General features: G+C 34.8%; 1 protein-coding gene across 5 annotated transcripts in view; it reads left to right on the top strand.

Moving 5' to 3' along the window:
• The window catches only part of TBC1D5 (TBC1 domain family member 5), a 338,077-nt gene that overhangs the window by 17,723 nt on the left and 301,837 nt on the right, over positions 1-18,517 (top strand). For all 5 annotated transcript variants that reach the window (XM_076331221.1, XM_076331219.1, XM_076331224.1 and 2 more), the window contains one exon: positions 9,381-9,442. The gene's annotated coding sequence lies outside the window, so the exon portion shown is untranslated. The remainder of the gene's footprint in view (positions 1-9,380; positions 9,443-18,517) is intronic.

Consider the following 18,517-nt stretch of genomic DNA (forward strand, 5'->3'; position numbering starts at 1 on the left):
TGTTATTTCCGTGATTTTTCAGTACATCCACGCAGTCATTAATTAATGTTGAAATCTGTCGTTAACAAGTGAAATTATGTATTCAGAATAGAGAACAGGTTACCTGCTTATTTACCTGGAAAATAATGAAGATTGGATAATTCTGGATACCCTTCACTGGGGTTTTTGTTGTAAAGTTTTAGGTAAGAAAATAATCTCTTTAGGATGAGGGAAAGATAAACCTTCTTCCATGCATCCTAAGATTAATATATTGGAGTTGGTCTTAGGTAAATCAGCAGTGCATGTTCCTTGATTTGAGGTTCTGTGAACAATTCCATGCAGACATAAGTTTTCCACTCAGTGAACAAAAAGACCAGGAAGGAAAAAAATCTCAGATAGTTTGGAAACACTAAGTCAACAAAACTGCAGGACGGAATGGTGGTGCCATTGCCAACACTTTATTTTTTTGGCTACTGCCTCAGTTGCTAGAGCACTCCCGTCGGTCATGGGAGACCAGGTTCAATAGTCATTTTTGCACCAGAGAATTATCTTGTACCTGTTACCCCCTAGACTGTTGCTGGAAATTTTGGGTGTGACATGCTTATAGCCTCCCGTCTAATAAAGTTTCCTGTTATAGAAATTAGAGGTTAACTGAGCCTACAGATGGAGTTCAGGGGACCTACATGATGGGCGAATATCGTGATCGACAGAGAAAAGAGTAAATCTCAGTGTTTCCCTGACAATGCACGTTTTTATACAAAGTAAAGCAGAGATAAGAGTGAGAGCGCAAATGGCTGCTCTCAAGCGGAGGAGGGATTGGTTTCTCCACTTTGTGTCAATCCTCAAACCACATGCACCTAAGTACAAGGAGGGTACTACCTATTCTTAGTCATGTAACAACAAGGTTCTTTTTGACTGCAAGCTACCTTTATAGATTGAATAACAGGTATCATGATCATCGCCAAACACCGATCAAACTGGAGACTCAACAAAAGCTGCAGCTCACATACTTCATTTTCCATTCCACTGGCAATTGTAACTATAGGAAAGTGTCATACGTAGTTCATCAGGTTCATTAATAATTCTAGACATAATAAAGGGAAAAATGCATCTGTTGTATACATGTGTTTAGTTGAATTAGCTTTAAAAAGCATTGGTACAAGTATGTTTTGTTAATCATCAATTACTATAGATAGTGAAGATTTTTTATGGAAAATAATGTGGGTTGTGATTTAGAGGTGGCACAATGAAGAGAGTTTTTATTTGGTTGGAAAAAGTTATTTTGTTGTTTTCAGCTCACACTGGAGCCCGAAATACCTAGTCTGTAATGCCTAAAGAAGAAAAAATAACAACTGTTTCTTCCCCATGTAGAAATTAGATACACAGTTGCTAATCTGAATCATTTTACCAATTTAAATCTAACCTGTGGAGTCCTTTTCTTTTATGATAAGAACTTAAATTCTTCTGTATCTGATTCTGTTAATGAATTACTAAACCTGGCTCAAACTTTTTCATGTAACATTTAGAAAAGAGGTGACTGCAGTACTGTTATATCATGTAAAATACTAATTTGCCTTAATGAGAGATTTAGTTAAAGGAATGTAAACAGTGAATGTGTACAAAATATATTAACTGAGTCTTTGCCTAAAATAACAAAAAGTGAATTTTTGGGTATTGAAACTTAATTCAAAGATGTAGTTTAATGCAGGCATAATGGTCTTGTTAAATCAGTAGTTAACGTTCTCATAATAACATTAATTCTGTCTTCCTTCAGGTACTTTATATAGCATAGTATACTGCTATGTAACCTATTACCGATAGGATTCCCATTAATGACTGTTATTTTCTGAAATCTGTGTTTAGCTTGTCTCAATTTAAAAAAAAAACAAACAACAAAAGGGATGGCAAGGAACTTACCTTACTTACCACCAGTTTAGGTAACTTGTCTTCTGAGAAATAATATCACAGGCTTAAATGCTGCCATTTAAGTTTCTGTTAGTTGAATCTTTCCTCCCCTTTTTACTGTTCTATAGTATGCTGGCAAAATTACAGCATTTTCAACGATTAATCAATTTTTTTCCATACAAGACTGGTATTCATCAGCCTTCTAATTCATCTGAGTAACTTACAGGACATAGCAATTTCTGACATGTACTTTTGTCTTTTGCAGACCAGGTGTTTCTATCCTTTCATATTTAAAGGTGAAGCCCTGATTTTTACTTCACTAATAACATATTATACTACAAATCTAATATCTGTTTGGGGATTTGAGTTAAAAAAGTGCTTCCAGTCTCACTCTAGTGGATAAACCAACTTCTTTTGTACAGTGCTTGCTAACAGAGGTGGCTGTTTTATTGATGAATATGGAAAAAGTGTATAGTCCAGAGCTTTGTTCCATTCCTCTAATTTATGACACCAGTAATAATGGATGATGAATGAGATATCCAAAACATTAATAAATTATCTTAAGAGGTGTACTAAATCAAAGAGGAGGAGACTAAGAAATAATCTCATATAATGCCTCCAAGAAAAGTAAGCTAATTCCAGAGTCATTTATTCAGCGATATGCAAAAACCCAGAGAAATTTGTTGAAATTGAACTGCTATAGTTAGTATGATGTTAATATAACTCAGTGTTCCAAATGTGCTATTCTAGACATTTGGATCACCAGGTTTAGGTGGCAAGAGATGTAAAAAGTACAGATTAAAATCATTCTTAAATATTTAAGTTAAAACGTTGAGTTTAAGCACGTTTAAAATAAAACCCAGCGATTTTGACCTACGTTGATGATGCTTACATCCTCCTCCCTAAATTCATCTATCTACTAACAGGGTTGAAATTTGCAGCATTTTTCTGCTGTGGTTTGTATTCACTAACTTGATGATTCTGTGTGAAGTATTCACTTGTTCTAAGAGAAGCTGTGCAGCCTTTCGGGTTTTTTAGCAGTGAAGTTTCCATGTTTTGTCCATTTGGATGCCACGAGCAATGGTTCTCCTGGTGACACTGGCTATCTCAGAAGGAATCTTCATGTCTGAAGAGGCATTTGGCCTTTGCTGGGGTTTATATGGCTGTATGGAACGGATCCAGCTGATAGATAACATATTTTTTCTTTGTTGAGGTCATACAATGAGTTACGAAATAGTTAAATGTTTTAGGTATGGAGTTAACTAAACATCATAATGGCTATACTTTTTACATCAAGGACAATGGAAAACCCTTATCCGTGATGATTTCTAACCAAATTGGATCACCTTTGGATAAAGATAGTTAAACTTACCTACCTAGTTGTATTTAACTTATTATCCATTTCCATGTTTATTTCTTATGTGTAAAATAGTGCAAAAGAACATCTTACTGTGCAACAGGGCCAGGATAGTAATTGGTTTTCTGTATTTCATTGATCTCAACTTCATTTTTGTGACTAAGATTATGCAGTGACAGTTGGATACTAAGCCACTTGTATTGAGCTTCTGGATTTTTTTTGCCCAGTTCTCCCTGTCATGATCCCCTTAAGAGTCTCGGTGATCCAAAGTGGCCATAGTAGTCTGGATGGTGGCATGCTATCTCTGCACTCATAATGTTTGTCTTGTAGCTGGACATTTTCTAGCTATGCTACTTTCTCATTTCCCAGAATACATTTTATTGGTCTTCTTTCTACTCATAGCCTTAATTTAACCTTTAACTGTGGAATTTATTGTAGGTGCAATTCTTTACATAAGAGTTGTCATCAGAAGGTGTCACCAGTTGCTTTCTACTTTTTGTTTCCTGTCGTTTTTTAATAAGTATACTGAGTATTGTTAGTCATATGCTACCTTCTAATCATTGATCTTTATAATGAGCAATTAACATACTTTTTTTAAAATTGTGAGTTGTATACAGTATTTTTTTTGTTTCCACCTTAATCTAAGTTAAGGCATCTTGTGAAAACGTTGATATTAATTCTGACTTAAATGAATGTGCTGTATTTATGAGTCAGACTAGGACTGCTTTGGCTCAGTCAGCCCATACTTATGCAGTTGTTAAATTTTACTTGTTTTTCTCCATAGCTGACGTGACCAGATCTGTAATTTTTAACACTGTCAAGTTTTAAAGAGAAGTGGAGGATATCAAGCATTTTTAGAAACTAGGGATTATATCTGTTTTCCAGGTTTGTTACATCTTTACACATAAAGCATATACATAGGTTTTTCTTCTCAGGGTGTTTGTCTTCCCTTTCATTTCCTGCTATTCTGGCCATTTATATTGGAGTTTCACATATAACTTTAAGATCTTTACTTCAGCCTTCTATTTATCTTAAGGTCTGCCTTGGCTACAGAAGCATAAACCTTATAGTCAGTCTTCAAGGTGGTTAACTTGTAGCACTGTACTGTACCAAAGAAACCAGGGGCTCTCTGCTTTGATATCTGTGGCGTTAAAACTGGATTAGTGATTAGGGTGGGATGGATTTCCCCTTTCTGCAGACCCCGAGACTTTCTCATTATGTTCAGGATGAAATCAAGATCTGTTCAACACCAAGAAGGTATTTCCCGATAAGGGAAAGATTGAAGAGAATTTATTTGCTTTATCAGTATTTGCCGTGATGCCAGTCCTTAGTTTAAGGAAAATAACTATTAAGAAAGCAACAGAATCCTATCATACGTTCAATACCTCTCTCATGTTCAGTGTGAAATCAAGACCTTTTAAAAATCAGAAAAATCCATTAAACAGTGTTTTAGAGGTTAAGGTGCTTGTTCATGATAGTGGTAACATGGCTTTAAGTTTCTTCTGTCCATGATAAGAATCAGCATTATATATCTGAGATGAGTGCTCTAATGTCTCTATGCTGCTTTTTGTTCTGGAGAATGTATCTCAAAATCTCATAATGGATAAATTTCACTTGAAATTAATTGGAGCAGACAGCCAAAAAGAGATGGTAGCAGAACTTGGACTGCACGATGCTTACCTGGATAAAAGATGAATAGACTCAGCACCTCGTTCAGTTATTTATAGAAAGTAGAAAGATTCTGCATTTTGCAGAAATTAAAATATCTGTATTGGTATTAAAACATACTGAGAAAGGGATTTGGCAGTTCTTGCTTTACCAAAATTGGAGCATAAGCCTTTAGTCCAGCAACAACTAAGGCCTAAATTGGGGGAGCACTTCTATGGAATAAGACATGATCTGATCTTTTTGAGAGTAAGATGCAATATCCACTCTCTTTTATATGAATATCCTTAAAGAACAACCACCATTAATTGTGTAAGATGATGATTGCACACTGTATAAACTACAAAGTAGTCAGTTCTTCGCGTGCAAATCCGTGCAATTTGTAATTTTGCATTTGATGCTTCAATAAATAGTGCATGTGAAATAAAAATGTAATTGCAAAGAATAAATTGTCAGCCATGTAAAAAAAAGTAACCGATTCAGTAATACTTTTTGTGACAGCAACAGAGGAATGCTTTGGCCTTAAGCATATTACTTAAGAAATAAGGATCTTAAATGTAGGGTTGTACTCTGTCATGTATGTGACATTTGAGGGCTTATTAGAATCAAGAAGTGCACAACTAAGGTTCTTTGAAAAAGAGAAAAGAACTTTAAGTACCAAAATGTGAATATGAAATAAAGGTAAATTAATTTTTTGCCCAGTCCATTTATTTAAGCATTAATTATGTTTCATCATTTCTAATTAATAGACAATGCATTGTTTAAATAGGGTAGTAATTGTGTTTTTTAAAGACAACAGAAGAGTGTCTTTAATTGGAAAATCAAATTTTGCTGCTGAAATAAAGATCCCATATTTTGGAGTACTTCCAGGTTAATGTATTATAGAGATATCTGCAGTGAATACTGCAAATCAATACAATGAAGGGTTAATTGTGAAAACTGATACAAGTTTTTTATTTTCTTATAAATCAAGAGGTTGGTAAAATGTACACTTACTGTTGATCATTAGAATACAAAACTATCTGTTAAAATCAATTAACATGCATATCTGATGACTGATTGTATAAATATGAAAGTCAAATAATTGTCATCGTTAACCATGGCTTCAGGTCATATGAGTTGTCAGCTCAAAAAAAACTAGAGGAGAAAGAGGTTGATTTGCATATATTTAATGTGGCATGCTGTACATGTGGGAATTTGAGATAAACCTTTGCTAATAATCTGCTTGTTTTTATCTAAAAATCTACTAGGAAACGTGGGTCATAACAGTCAAATGAGCTATGTGTTGTATTGATAGCAGTTGAGTCAGTAGTTTGGGATTTAACATTTTGTCATATGTTTTAATATTTTAAAATTGATTTTTTACTAAGAGACAATTGGAAGAAGCTGGTTAAAAAGTTATTCAAGAAATACTCAAAGTTCTTACCTGGAATGTACTCAAAATTATCCTGTAACTGATTGTAAGACTGGATTACTTCTACAGTTTTCAGTTAGACTTATAAAATATGTGTAACAAGCACTTCTTTGCTTTTTATGATTAAAAAAATCAGAGATATATTAAAAATCTTAATCAAGTATTGTACTGAGTCACAGAAGTATCTTTCTATGTGAAGTGGACCAAACAGATAATTTTTAATTTAATTGATCAATTGTAATAAATAGAGGGAGGGAAGTGTGGCAGAGGAATGAAGCTTCTGGCCTGGAAAGGATTTACGTATTATTTAGGTTCCTGAATATAATAATCCATTGCAGTAATTTTTTTTTCATTGATAATGCAAAATATTCTACATAACTTATAACAATTCAAAGAATCCTTGAAATGTGAGTCAGAATATAGTGGTCAGTACCTTACATTACCTATAATTTGGTTAAGCGTGTCTGTCCAGCCTTTCTCTTTTCCCCTGTGTTTACTCCTGAACGTTAAAAAAAAAAAAAAAAAAAAAAATCCTGTCCTAAATTTTGAAATTATATGGTAATCTCTTTCTAAAATTTCCTTTGGTTCCTACGTTCATGAGTTCCCAAAGGGAAGAAGCAGCAGTATGCAGTTTCTTTTGATCTGATTTGTACCTGCAAACTAAGAAACTTTCTGATGATGGCAGTATCAAAAGCTGGAGAATAGAAGATCTTGTTGCTTGGTGCTTTTTACTGTGAGCCTTATTTGTAATTTTGCCGTTGTAAATATCTGAAATTTGTTCTTGGGTATCTGGTACCATCCAGTTCCTTGCATTATCACCCAAAATAACTTGAGTACCAGTAAGGTGGCCTCCTTAATGTAGCATTCAGCTTCTCAGCCTGGGCAGAGTACAGAATGCATGCAATTACTCTATTTCTGGTATTCTTGCTCTGTGAAGTACACCTGAATGGCACTGTCTTTTGCTTTAGTCTTCTGTGGACCAGTCTTTTGCATGATCTGTTGAGTAAAGGCACCTATACTATGTTTGAGGGTTGGGGGGGAAAGGAGTAGTTGGCAGAACAGAGGAATGGAATCAAATTCAGTCTCTGTCCTTTACCTCTTGTGTAGGATGGAATTTGCATTTGATTGCAAGAGGGAGAAAGGTGGCTGTATCCCAGGTCATTGGCTGTTTTGTGTCCGTTCTTTAAATGATTTGCATGTCTATTTGAGCAGGGAATTATGACCCTCTAACTTAGACAGAAATAGTTGTGTGAGGAAGTCAGTTCTGTAACCATAGATTAGAAGCCCAAATTAAACAGGAAAGCAATTAAAAACTAAGGAAATTTTGAAGGGAAGAAAATAACGTGTTTTTAAGACATCGGTGACTGTAATTACGGTTTTAGGTCTACTGTAGCTCATTGGTGAAAAATCACTTTGCTACCAGATGCTGCCAAGCCGTAGATGAATGAAGATGATCTATGACTAAGTGGTACTTCCTAGAGAAGGTCTGATTCCAGAATCTCAGGATCACTCCTGAGCCATTGTATGTCCCAGTAATCCTCAAAATCTTTTAATGTGTGGAGGTATATACTGCCTTTACAAGGATCCATTACTTCAAAAAAGAAGGATTTGGGGTATGTATGATTTGTTTTGGGGGTAGATGGGATTTGCAGAGGTAGTGTGGGAATGAATTGTCATTCTCAAACAGGAATCTGGGCACTAAAAGAGAATACCTTAGCAAAAAAAACCAGTCTCATTTGTCCCACTTCAGAAACATACATGGTGAGGAAAAAAGTGCTTCAGATTCCTTAAAATATAGAAGTTTTTTGTACTCTTGTGTTTTGGGGCCTGCAGTGTTATTAGCTCAAAGGGGAGGTATGCTTTTTCATGATGACTATATTTAGCCAGGAGGAATAGTCCTTTTTAAAGCAAATTGAAATGGGTGTATGAGAGCGTGAAATTATCAGCAGCGCTGGTGCACATTTACATTACTTCTACATACTCTTTTGAATGACCAAACAACAGAACAAGTACTTCATTTCCACTGTGTTGATTTTTCTTGACAAAACATGGCAGTCTATCCAAAGGAGGGTGTTTAGCCAAGATAAATATAAAATTTATGATTAAGCAAAGTGTTTCCTTATTATAATCCCTGAAGAGAATTTGAGACTTGTTAAATATAATGTGCCCAGGTAGTTTTAAGAGTAAATTATCCTTTATGCTTTTAAATGCTGAAATACAGCAACACCATCAACCATTTGAGATCTTACCAGCAGAAACAGCACTGCATACTGATTTCTTTTGAACCAAGTAGTAAAAAACCATGCATATATACAAGATGTAACCTCAGGTTTGATGTATTCGTTTGGTTTTACAGTCCTGTACAGAGATCTAGAATCCATGTCAGTGGCATGGTTTATAAAACCATGTCTCGCTCTTCCCTGTAATGAATGTTACGGAAGAAAGCAAATAAACCTTTTTGATGGAATGGATAAAAATTGGTAACATGATTACACTTCTGGCACATTTCTTTAACTGCTATATTTACAGAATACCACTTTGAAGAAAACTTTGGTGACTGTCAATACTATTCATTAAAATAAATGGAGAATGAAAACTGATTCAGCAGATGAGTGAATTTTGACCTTTGTGGTGCCAGTGTTGGCTTTGGAGTGCAGTGTTCAAATTAAATTGTGAACGTACTTAGATAGTGGAATTAAATGATCTCACTGTATTCTTTCAAGGACTATGAACTTCCAAAATCAAGGATAACATTAGATGTCAGCCAAGTATTTTGTCCTTCTCATGGTTTGTCTTTACATCTGAATTAGTGCCAGTTTGCACAGATTGTGTGTCAGCTTAAATACAAGAAACAGGCCTCAGTCTGCTTGAACTCGTTCCACCAAAGACTTCTAAAAACTTTTGGTAGTCTGCAAACTGTAATGGTTGTTTCACATTAAGTTGCTTTGTAGAATTATAAAACAGCTTTTCTTGTGCTTTCAAATAAAATGTTGTCATCTGCTAATGAATGAGATACCATCTGTAATAATTAAGGTTATTCTACTTGTTTTCCCCCTGCAGCAAAACTTCTGAAGGTTTGCAGAAGACGGTAAGAGAACCACCGAGAAGGCTATTGTAGTATTGTAAGTACTGCACCCAGGAAAAAAAAAGAAATAAGTGAATTAAGAATGTTGTAAAGAGATTTTCATTTTTTTGGGGGAAAAATGAGCTACATAAAGGGATTACGTGTAAAATACAGAGCAGGATGTATTGTAGCAATCATGTTAATAATTTACAAGGGAAAAACTGCACTCTTGTAAAATCTAAAATTGTATCCTTGTGCAGTGTAATCAGGAATTTACCAATAGCAGTGAAAAATATTTCTCTATCCACTAAAGATTGATCTAGTTTATATACATTTGTTTATTTAAAACTATCAGAATTTAGAAAATCATTGTAGTTTTGTAGGTTTGTCATTTGTTTTAGTGACTTATTGTTTAGGTTATTTTGCAGAATTATTTATTTGCTGATTTATTTATGTATTTCATTATTTATTTATTTGATTATTTAGTAAATTATTTATCTGATGAATTATTAATACATCTTCATGACATGCTTTAAATTATTTATAACTTAATTTTGAGTTTATTGCTTTTCGACGCTGCATTGTTACTGACTAGTTTTGATTTTTTTTTTTCCTTGGTTCTTGAAAATTAAAGTACTAGCTCTAAGGCAAAAGTATATTCTTTGCAGAATCCATAGATGGTTTTCAATGAAGTAATTTACCATGTAGATACTAATTTTGTTTAGCTTTATATTGCTTAATATCAATTTTCTACCTATTTATCTTTTGCTACTATTATTTCATAGATGTGTCAAGATCAAATGAGTGACCTTTAAAGAGCAAAGACAAATGTTTACTTTAAAACATGTAAAAACAGAGTAGTTCTATTTTCCCCTTAAAAAGTACTCTTTAATTATTCTTAAAGTTAACTTGAGATATTTTTGTCCCAATAAAATGGAAGTTTTTTAAATTAGACTCGATATTTGAACTAATACATTTAACTTCTAATAAGAAAATAACATAATATTCACATTAATAACTCATATGGAGAGTTCCTTTTTAGCGGCAAGGCTTTAAATATATGGGGAGGAATGGTGTTATCTTTAGACACATGCAGAAGAAGATATGTGTTGAGGGGGAAAGGTGGGTAGTAGAGTTTGTTTCCCCACAGTGTTTTTTGCATGCATAGGAATTTATAAGCTCCGAAAATCTAACATGTCTGTGTTGTTGTATGTAAACTAGTCTGAGGTTCTGTGTTCACAAAGGATCATTCCTAGTGCACAATATGTTGTTGTGAAGCCTGTTTTTGTGTTGCTTTCTTTTGCCAATTAAAAAGGTCTGAAATCTCACCTTTTACTCCAAAGAGGCTTGAGTGAATGTGTAAAAGCAGTGTAAGGGGCCAATTTTAGGCTTCACGTATGAGCACCAGCTCTACGGAGTTCAAAACAGTTGCCTGGGATCAGAATTTGACTCGGAGTCAATTCTGATGGGTTTTTCAGGACCGATGAGCCTCTTACCTGAAGTTGCCTATTTGACCTCAGTTCCCAATGAGTGACTCGTTGGGCAGTCTGAAGCCACCTTGCAGGAGAGCGCTGTGACTGACAGCCCTGTTTCAGAGCTGTAATGAATAGGGCAAAGCAGCAGTTCCTCTGCAAAAGTGCCGTGTGCATAACGTGGCCTTTATTCTATGTTTAGTGCTTGAAATGAATTACTATATACTTTAAAGTTTTAACACAGCATGGAAAGGCTGCATTGTACATTTCAAGTTTCAGTGCTGTTGAAATACAGTAGAAATGGCCTCTGTAGACAGGTTTCACTATAGAACTTAAATTATGCATGTGTATATCCAAATTCCTTATTTTGAAATATTGAATGTATGAATATTTAATTTGTATCTTGCTTTAGTATCTTCATATGCTTGCCTTAAAGGAAGCTGTTTCCTTTGATTTATATACATGGATAAAAATGTGTGTACAGTATGTATCAATGGTTTTTCTCTCTACGGTGTTAGATGAACAGCTTTAGATAATGATAGCTACTGACTTTTACTCTGCAGCTTGCTACCATTGTGTAAAGCGTAAATTTGTCATATTTGTTCTATTAATCTTACTTGAATTTCAAATTCATTTGCTTTCCAGAAATATTTTCTTAATTACATACGTTAAGAAAAGTCAAGTATGTTGCAGATCTTAACGATGCAGTATTTTTGGTCTATGCACAGTAACAAAGCTCTGAATATTATTATTTGGGGCAGAGTTCCAATCTGAAATTTACATTTCTCCTTATTTGAATGTTTTCACTGAAGCTGAGAACTCCAAGGGAGTTCCTCAACATATACTAGTTTATGTGACATGCTCTATGAAATTTAGTACAGTCACTCTTATTTCCTTATGTAAATGGGGTCTTATTGTTGGATAAGACCTATTATAAGCAGTTACAAAGGTAAGTGCTGTCAATGCATTCTGCCACCAGTTTCTCGGAGTATGAAACACTTCCTGAAAGACGTGCTACTACTGTTATAGGGTAATATAATGCAGCTTATGTGTTGGCACTGAAAGTAGCTACTTCATAATGATGACAAGTGAAAGTACAGCCAAAGGTCACATTAAACAAGAGATTCTTTCACACCTCATCCATTTTCTGGATGTGGTATGAAAATAGCTTTGTTCCCTACACTTCAGTATTTTTAAAAAGAATTTATCTTGAAATCATTTTTTATGACTTGTATATTACTTTGTTCACGTTTTAAGAGACGGACTGTGGAATTCTAGCATGCTAACTTCGGTGCTACAGAAGTGTTTGAAATTAGCCTAGATTTTGGGTGCAATTAGGCAACATAAGTAGTATTTCATCTCACTACATTTTTTTGCGAATTTGCTTAAAGGCATAGCTTTAAGTTCTAGAAAAAGAACTATTAATGTGCAAAGTGGTATTTATATTGATGTTGCATGTCTAACTATGGTTTTATTCTTTTTTGTATCTTTTAAGAAGAAAGATATGGACTTTTTTCTGAAAATTGCAGACTGTTGTTCAGAAATAGGAAAAGAGCAAACCTATCCATGTTGACAGACTGTTTCTTAGCTCTGTTTTAAAGAGATCGTGCCAGTAATGTGAAAGGATAATTTACACTGTATGCTCATCAGTTCCCCATCTTATACTGAAACGGCCAAACAGGATGCTAAAATAAGGTGTCATTTTAAAAACGTGAATAGTCACATATTAGATAATGAAAACAAAGCTGGCTTGTTTCACAGAGGGTGCTGAACAGTTAGGAGATGCTGGTTGGGAAACCTAAATCTGGTGTATTATTGGTAGGTGTATTTCTGTTCTAATCTAACTCCATAGAAATCGCAGAAGCCATATTAAGCTCTTCTTCAATTTATTCCATACAGATAAAAGAATTTACATCTCATGAGTCACATATTTCCTGTTGTATCTTTAATACAGCCATTTTTAGTATTTTTCTTGCCTCTCTCCTCTATTGGTATGCTTAGAGAGTCTGTGTGTAGGAGCTTGTTTTTTCACCCGTGAGGCAAGGAGGAGTTCAAATCAATAGCAGTGTGTTGTTGACACTAAACGATGTTTCTTCTTGCCACAATAAGACTTGATTTTGTCATCCTAATGATGCTAGCTTGCTTCACAGAATAGGGATCAGCCATCTCTCAAATCAAACTTCACAAGTATTAAAAAAAGTCCTTTGAAGGAAATACTAGAGAAATACTCCAGTATTTGTAAGCAAACACATACATTGGCTTTGTAAAATGAATATTCAAGTTCTGTTACACTTTAGGGAAGCTTCTTTGCAATGCATTTTGGAAGTCTTACGTTAAAGGATGTAGGATTGATCAGAGCTGACAGTGATGAAAGCATGATGTTTTAAAAAGAAATGATGCAAACATTATTTAAAATACAAGTTCATGTAAAAGATCATAGTAAGACCTCAGCTAAAAAAAACCTACAAAACAAAAAACCTCAAGCTAGTAGAAATTCTTTATGTTTCACAGAAAAATCTTTGCAGCACTGCCTAGAAAGAGGATATCTGCAAGAGGAAAAAGGTACAGCCAGCAAGATGTTACCATGCTAGGTCTGGGATTGCGCTCTATAGCATGGTCAAACAGGAGTAAGCAGTTGCTCTTGACTTGAACTAAGGATCCCATAGGAAGACACGAGCTGTAGAAAGATGTGAATTCGAGAGGAAATAGTGTAATGATGGGAAGCAGTAGTATGATGATAGGAGCTTATGGGCGTAATGTTGGTAGCAACAGTGGGTTATTGAGAAGTACAGGGTCTTTTGTGTTGGACATCTGAAAGCAATAGCAGAGTTGAATCATCCGATTATATTACTAAAATCTCCTCCTCCTTACAACAAGAATTTTGTGCATTTGTATACATATCTTTCACTGTATGAAAGACGTTACTTTTTTATCTGAAAGAACATTAGAAGATATTACGGCTGCATGGTTAAACATTCATATAGTAAGTTGTGAATTTTAACTTGAATATTGAACCCCAACAGCCTGTTCTATGAAAGCCTTTTAACAGTAAGCAGCTTTATTAATAGCTATGCACATGTAGCTTTTCTGTTCTATTTGCACTATTTTCATTGGTTTATATTTTCATGCAAAACATGGGTTCTCAGATGTTCATAGGTAAACTGCAATCTAATATTTTTGATTTTACAGTATCTCCCCTTCTGATTTCTTCTATATGATTTTCATAAAGTCACCTGACATAAACTGTCCACATATCATGATGACCTTTCCTGGAGAGGAAATGCCTCTATTTTGCAGGCAGTGAAAAAAATTCATGAGAATTACAGTAACTGGTAATTTCAATAATGATAGTGAATATAAACTTTAAGCAATATTTTGTGATTTTTTTGAATGCATGTTAACTGCAGGAAATGTGTAGCACCTAAAAGATGATGACCAGCAGCTTCAGAAATGTAGCTCATTGAGTTTATCTACCTCAAATCCAGAAAGTTTTTGATGATTCTGCTTCTCATTGAAATAGGTTTTAATGAGTTAGATCAAGTCTGCATCAAGAGCACTTTGCCAGTTTATTTATATTAGCAATACACATCTACCTCAGATGCAACTTACTAGCAAAGTGGTAGTCAGAATAGCTTAGTCTTGTTCATGCATACTTCTTCATTCTGTCTCCAACGCTGAGAGATGCTAAAAATCAATTTTGCTAGTGTAACTTCCCCTTATTTGCATGAAGTTAGTACACTCATGGAATACCACCAGCATACTCTATCCTGCCACGTTTGGGTATAATATCTTACCATATATGTCAAGATGCCTACCAGAAAGAGCCTCTAACATCTTGTCAGCAGTAGAGTGAAGATGCAAGAAGTTCAGTGAAGAAGGCTGTGCCTAGTGTGGTGACTTGTCTCTACTGAAACATGTTTTTCCTTTCAGCTGAAATTCTGATCTTGTAAACATTTGAGCGTAACTTACGACAAGCTGATAGTGGCACTAAAGTTGATGAATAAATTCTCCTACAGCATTATATTTAGTAAACACTAATTTTAGACTATTTTCTTTATCCCAGGCTCTTGCATTTTGACATATGGTTATAGCTGGATTTAATGTTCCTTACTCTGTTGTGAGGATCAACAAACATTAAAAACATCCCTCATAGTGGTTGCGAAAACAGCAAAAATATCAAATGCGAAGAGGTTTGTTATTCTCCCTTTTGGTGGTTGTTTATATTGTTTCTCGTGTGTGTGTAACTGCCATGTTTCAGTTGACCCAAGTTTTCAAAGACACTAGGCGTCTGGGATTGTCCCATTTTACCATTTTTATGTCAATTCTAACATTTGATAAAAAAGTTGGGAGGTTTTAGATTAATACTGCAAAACTTACCTTTTGTACAATAAGCTTTAACATGATATTCATATGATTTGTGGATTCAGGTAAACAAGAAGTAATTCCTTTGGAATTATAATATCTATTGATATAGATATAGTTGGTGTGTATGAGTAATCTAGAAACTTGATGTATAAGCTTTTCTTTGAAATTTCTTCTGATTTGCAGCCAACAAATGAAATTGTTGCAATTATTTGACTAGATAAATTTACTTTTTTCTGTTTCTATACAGAACTGTTTTTGTTTCTGTACTATGCAATTCCTTGCCATGGTATGTCTAAGCTATCTCTAATTGGTTCAAAAGATAATTTTCTTAACATTTTCATTCACAATTTGTAAAAAGAGTTCTATTTGCTTTGCTATGCCTACTTGTTCATAATAAATACCTGTACTACCTGGGAGTGAAAATAACTTGGGAGTAAAAAGTATATTTTGGTAACAACCTGAAAAAAATATCTTTTGTTTCTCTTTAATCGCATAAAATCTACAGTACTACTCTTAAGACTCTTTCTTAGAGACTTTATTGTATGCATGTGCATGCAATACATTCTTAGAACAATTAGTAAAACTACGGGCACATCTGAAGGCATATTCTGCATTTTCAGTGAAACATATTTTGAATAAGTAGCGGATCTATTGAGTAGAGTTGTCCATTGATTCTAAAGATATTTTTTTCTGTGCTCAGACAAATCAAGATGGTAATCATTTATAATTTCTTGCCTTCATGAAAAGGAGTGATGAATAATATGATTGGAAGGAATGCATGAGTCATGAAATGGCGAGCTGGGCAATCATGGAAAAATTCACTTTAAAAACTCTCTTCTGCTTACCAGGATCCGTAATGTGAGTTCAGTTTTCTGTAGCACAATCCAGAAATTGGTAGATGGTAGCGGTTTTAATAAAAGCCTTGGATGGATGAACAACTCTCTAAGTCGATTCGAACATTGGTTGGTGGGTTATAGAAAGGAGTTCTTTAACTCTCAGCTAAAAGTGATCGTGGATACAATGATCAGAGGACACTCGCTCTTCTGACCCCCGTATGAACGTGAAAATAAAATGTCTTAAAATACACTACAGTTAATATGGAGTGTATGTAGACCCTACGATCCTGGAAGTAGCTGCACTACTATAAAACAGCTTTTAAGAGCTGTTAAAATATTGATAACTTGGTAGAGCACTTCAGAAACTCTTATTTCTATTTCAGATGTAGATCTGTGTAGCCAGTCAATATTTGTACTCTTTTTCTTGGGTGTACAACTACACATAAAAGAGAATAAAACCAAGTATTGTTACTAAATAAATGGCTTAATTTGTCATAGCTCCACCCACAAAAAAAATCCATCTAGTTTTCAGCTTTTCTCCCATACTAAAGTCATCAAGCATGTATTAAAAAAATTGTTCAGTAGAATCAAGCACCAACTCTGTGTCCCAGGCAAGACTCACATAACCAGCTGTTGTTCTCCCTGCAGTGACCTGGGCTAGGCAGACTAGCATCTGCCTCTGTTTTCTTTTCAGTGACCCAAGCCAGATTTCTTCAAAGCCTATTGCCGATATTTTCCCTGCAGTCACTCATGCTAATTTCTTTTACATGCTACAGCTGTTTTTGAAAGATCTCTTCCCTTTTTCTCTTCTGACCCACTCTTTCTGTAAATTTAAAGAGGTGATTTTTAAAATTCCTGGGTAATGTTGAGCATAGGGCTGTTCTGGTTGTCCTGCTTTAAGGCATGTGTCAGCACTATAGAAAAAGGGCAAATTAGATTTACTTTCCAAAGGAAAGCTCAATCTCACCTGTGGTTCTTAAGGACAAAGAATCCTGATCTTGAACTGAGTTCATTACATTCATTTAACTTGTGAGAATCAAGGTGAAGCTGTTGGTGGAGGCTTGGGACAGGGCAGAGTTCAGAAACATGCAAAAAACAAAAAGGGAGATATTTTGCTCTGTGAACTAACAGTATGAAAAAACTATGTGGCAAAATGAATAAAAGGCTATTAATGATATAAACCTTGATAGGATTAAGCTGACCTCGGGAAGGCAATATTGCTAAATAGTTAAATGCAAAAAAGTAAAGTGTAAGTTTGCCATTTTGGCGGAGATACAGCTCAGCTTTTACAATCATTGCCAATGCAAATTATGGAAAATCTTTTAGAAAGGCTTTTTTTTTTTCCTCCTCATAAAAACAAAAATCTCTTTTTTCTTCTTTTCTGTAAGGCAGTCAAATATTAAAGTGAGCCAGAAGTTCTTGGTTGTTTGCACATTTTATAGTGACTATGTTTTAGGAGAGATTGTGCACCTTGTTTTCAGTTTGCAGTCTTAAAAAAAATTCCTTTGGCAACTCCAAAACAGTTTATGTGGGCCAGTGATATAAAAAAAAATACTCTGGCTACTACTGAGTGACTAGAATTTGCCTTAGCTGAAAATGCAAATGATATGCATAATACGAGCATTTTACCCTTTCTAGATCAACATGAAGTGCTTTTTCAGTCATCTTTGTTCTGGTACAACTAGACTAATTATTGTTTGAATAAATACTGCTCTACAATATGAACTGAAGCATAGTAAGGATTATTAATTGGGAGAATCACTTCAGAAGCTGAAGAAGGTAGCCTTGCTAAGCCCCTTTCCCTAGCCATGTGTTCTCACCACTTTACATGGATGCACAAGCAGCAGCCTGCATCATTCTTTTGCTATATTAGTTTTAATCTTTATTAATTTTCTGATCTGTCTACATTAGTGCTAGTTCAAGGAAGGAGAGAGAAAAAGGCAGCTGAAGGGGATAGGAAGCAGTCATGAAGCAATACTCTGAGCCAGTGTCTAGGTATGGTGTTAAAAGATACTGCTGCCAGGGTAATAAAACACACAGGGTAATAATCACTTACTGTCTCTGAAGTTTATCTTGCTGTGTTTTGCAACAGCAGGAGTGCAAATTAGAACATGTTTGGTTACTTCTAACTCTGATTTACTCATTTCTACTTTTGTTGATCTTCTTCAGAAAGTACAACATCATTTTAAAAACAGTTTTCTTAGACACCAGAAAAACTAATGCAGAAAAAAACCCTGTATTGTCTGAAAGAAATGAGCTGTTTGGCTCAATGTAGTAGGGCTTTTCTGAAGTAAATTCCCTGTGATGCATTGTTTCTTCAGTGTTCCAAAGTTGTCCAAGTTAAAAATTGATGTGTAATTTATAAGGCTTAGTTGACATCCTGTGTACAGAAATTCAAATTTCATCTTGTAATTTTTCTCGTATACACTTCCACTAGTTCATGTGTCTTGTAAGCCTTTG

Source organism: Aptenodytes patagonicus, chromosome 2, assembly GCF_965638725.1.
Source record: "Aptenodytes patagonicus chromosome 2, bAptPat1.pri.cur, whole genome shotgun sequence".
Lineage (NCBI taxonomy): Eukaryota > Metazoa > Chordata > Aves > Sphenisciformes > Spheniscidae > Aptenodytes > Aptenodytes patagonicus.